We start from the raw sequence: 4324 nt of genomic DNA on the forward strand, positions 1-4324 counted from the left end.
AATGTTGCAGCAAACACCAAAATTTCATGTGAATCCAGAAAACATTCATTCAACCGTGTGAAATCAAGAGTTTACATTATCAAACATTTAGACACAAAAACATCCTAGACACAGGCGAGAAAGCTCATCCAAACCGTTGCTAGCTTTAAGCATGGAATTCACAGAGTCATAAAAATTGCGCATACAGAAAGCTAGGAAATAAAAATTCTGCAATTTTCTCGTGCATCCCAAAATTTGTTCGTGCAAAGTGAAACCTATCCAAACCTCATACATTAGCTTATTTCCATCAGAGTCATGAATTCAGCATAGAGGCTAGGAGAGGGACTTGTTCATGATGAACGACATTCATTCGGTTTCGAAAGATAAAGAAAGCACGCAAGCTAGCAGCTTTTTTTTGGTTCCTAAACTTGCATCAAGGAGGTTCTAACACAGCTTTGATAGCCAACGAGTTCATGGCATTTCTCAGTCAAGCGATAAACAAAAGCAAGAAAAACAATCAGGTCACAACTTGGACGACCAGAGAAAGACAAGGGTGATTTACAGTCACATCCTCAGCCTCGGCAAAACTTAAGAAAGGAAGGAAATTATGTCAAACTAAGATGGAGAAGAATCCATGACTACCTGGAAACACCAATGCTGCTAAGCGAAATAGTAGAGGCTCCTGGGAATCGCACAGCTCCGGCAATAGAAATCCGCGAACTGGGTTGCGAGAGGCTCCAGCGTTGATGCAGGCGATACCTTCCCTTTCCCTCTCTGTTTTGCAGCCGAAACCCTCCTCACTGCTCCCTCTCTTGCTTCTACGTTTCTTTTCTTTCAGAACCCATGCCGCCAATCTCTTCCTTGCTTTGTTTTTCCTTCAGATTTTTTTTAGCCATCACCCAATGCCCAGCCCCCTTTCTCTCTGCCTTCTCTCGGGTTTCCTTAGCCGCTAACTCTCTCTCAGTTTTCTTTCTTTTTTTGCCGTCCCCGAAACTCTCCCGCACACCTCTCTCCTTGCTCTCCCCTAAAACCTCCGTAGCCCCCTTTTTTCTATAGCCGTCAACTGCAAAATCCTCTGATTTTTCTTTTGCCGTTCCTCTACCTCTCTATCTTCCAACCGTCCCCCCGATCTCTTGCCTTGCTTTGTTTTTCTTTTCATTCGCCCCCCCGACCAAAAACTCCCCCTGCCTCACGAAGCTCTGTTTTTTTTTTCCCTTCCGTAGCTCCCCCCAAACCTTCATCCTACCTCCCTAGCTCTCTCCCTCTCCGTGTTTTTTCTTTTAGCCGTAGCTATTACCCAGTTTTTCCGTAGCTATCTCATGCCGCCGCCCCTCTATTTCTCTTTCTCTGTTCCGTAGCTATCTCGCTCTCTCGCTCCCTTTCTTAGCCGAAACCCCTTCTCCTGTTTTTCTTTCTTAGCCTTGTTTCTTCACTCTTGTTCCTCCCTCAGAAACTAGCCGCCGATAGCTTCTCCCTTCTCTCTGTTTTTCCAGTTTTTTCTCTTCGGCCTTCCCTCTGTAAAACCAGCCGCCAAACCCCTTTCTTTTGTTTTTTTTTTCCGTCGTTTTTTTTTCTGTTTTCCTTTTTCTTGTTCTTGCGTTTTTTTTTCCGTGGCTAGCATCTCTCTATCTCTCAAAACCTAGCTATCATTCTAGATTCATCCCCCCCTTCCAGGTGTCCTAGACACCTGGCCTTTTCAGCTTCAAATTACCACTCCAGGACCTCCTGCAATCTTCTTTGTAAGCTGCGGCAACACGCGACTTTCTGCATTGCCGAGATCTTTTTTTTTTTTTTTTTTTTTTTTTAACTTTCAACTTAATAAATACAGAAATGATAAAATATAAATAATAATAATAACAAAATGCCAAAAACCAGGTAACAATAATAATAATAATAATAAAAATAATTTAAAAACTCAACAACTAAAAACGACAAAAATGGCCATTTTTCATCTTTTTTGTTCCATTTTTCATTTTTCATATTTTTCATTTTTTCCTTCCAAGAAAGCATTGAATTTAAATTACAAACGACTAAAGCATATTTTTTTGAATGCTTTTTCTTTTTTCTTTTTTTTCTTTTTTAACAAATTCTATGATAAAACTTAAAAATAAAAATAAAACTGGAAACTAAAAACTAAAAATGAACATGACAAATAAAAAAAACTAAAAATGAAATTACACCAAAAATTTGGTGTCTACAATCAATATTCCATTTGACCCCAAATTAAAACCCGTCTTGTCTCCCATTCTAACCTTTTCCACCCACTTTTGCACGTCAGTGTCCTTTTCTTGAGTTTTCTTAATGCGTTCCAACAAAGTGGAATTTACTACAATATTCCCCAAAATGACCTTCCTCGGTTCCAGTCGAGAATTTCAATAACTAACTTCTTCCAACAACTAAAATTCCTTAACCATCAATCCAGCTACTTGCACTTGACGGCTCAAAGCATCGGCCACTACATTGGCTTTCCCGAAATGATATTTAATCATACAATCATAGTCCTCCAGAAATTCCATCCATCTACGTTGCCTCAAATTCAGCTCCTTTTGAGAAAATAAGTACTTAAGGCTTTTGTGGTCTGTAAAAACCTCAAATGTCACCCCGTATAGATAATACCTCCATTTCTTCAAAGCAAAGACCACAGCTGCTAACTCCAAATCATGAGTCGAGTAATTCCCTTCATGCGGTTTCAATTTCCTAGAGGCATATTGTGATACCCCAAATTTTAGGATACTATTTTTGTTTAATCTCAAAGAAAGGATTACGGTTTCTTTATTGTATTTTTGTCTTAAAACATTGTTTTATTTCAAGCCTAGAAATTCATACCTAGAAATTCATACCTCGAAATTCATACCTAGAAACCTTACTTGTACTGTAAACCCCTAGTTTACTTGTGACTAGCAGGTTATGTTTAAATCCCTCATATTTGAATCAAAACCCTAATTATAATCACTGAAATTGTAAAATCCCTCGTATTTTTTTAAAATTCCTTTTTATTTGGCATTTATTCCCTTATAATAGCTATACTACTCATTTACATTTCCAATGTTTAGAATAAAGAATAAAATTAAGAGTTTTCCCTTTTGCATTCATCGTTAGGGTAAACTAAGATTTTTACGCCTATCCGTAGTGTGATTATCCGGTACGGAGAGTTGATCAAATTTGGTGATTAAGAGTGAGTTTTAGATGATATTAAGTGTGTGATTAGAAGTGCTAATAATAAGTTAGTGAATTATAAGTGAAAACCCTAGTACGCGCGAAATAAGGAAAAATGGGTTGAACCGACGGTTACCGTTTGTTACCGAATGAGTGCACCACTTGAACACTACTTTATTACCTTAATCTTCTCACTTTTGTTTCAGCAAAATTGGCCCTAAATATCTTCTTCAAAGGGCCGAAATTCTTGACCAGAAAATCAAGGAAAGGAACAAAAAATTGACTTGCAATCACAAGGTGACACTTGTCCAATTTTGACCCAAATGAATTCCTATCATCTTAACCTTCTTCAAGCTTCATTTCAGCCACCATTTCTGAACATTCCAGCCGTGAGAGTGAGAGAGAAAAGAGGGAAGAAACCATTCAATTTCCATCTTGATTTTTAGCTCAATTTGAGTGAAAATCCAAAAAAACAAAACCGATCAAACTCTTCCTTTAGTACCTAAGAGGCTTTGTGTGGTGACACTTTGGAGGGAAAGGTTGTGGTTCTCTCTTGCTAGCAGCTTTGGTGAGTTATTATGGTTTCCTATCCTTTTCTTACATTTAATCTTGTTAAAGTTTAGTTAGAAGCTCTTAATCTTGCTTTATGACGGTAAATTTGTTAGCTTGGAATGATATGTTGGAATATGGAGCTAGGGTTTTGATTTAGTTGCTTATAATTCTTGTGGGTTAGGTGTTATATGATATATATATAGTATATGATCTTGTAAAGGTGATAGTAGTGGTAGATTCAAGATAAAAATGTGAAGTTTGGCTTGAAATACCAAAAATTCCAGATTTCTGGAAAATTTTTGCCCTGTTCTGTCTGGTTCCATTTCGTGTGGTTATAGGCCAAATTAGGCTTCACATAAAACATGAAAGTTGTAGAAAATGGTATTTTATAGGTGCCTACAAAATTTCAGCTCAATCGGAGCATCGTAACCTGTGAAAAGACTAAAATACCCTTGCTGCCCTAGGTTAAATTCCAGTGTTCCGCGTAGACACTTCAGTCTATTTAGCTGTGTTTATTCAATATACTCCGTGAGGATTTAGCCTTTTTCCAAAACATTAAAGTTTCAGTACTCTATCTTAGCTTTTCAACGCCACCAAGAACACCCCAAACGGATCTATGTAGCCTAAGTTATGGCCA

The sequence above is a fragment of the Coffea arabica genome, chromosome 1c, assembly GCF_036785885.1.
Source record: "Coffea arabica cultivar ET-39 chromosome 1c, Coffea Arabica ET-39 HiFi, whole genome shotgun sequence".
NCBI lineage: Eukaryota > Viridiplantae > Streptophyta > Magnoliopsida > Gentianales > Rubiaceae > Coffea > Coffea arabica.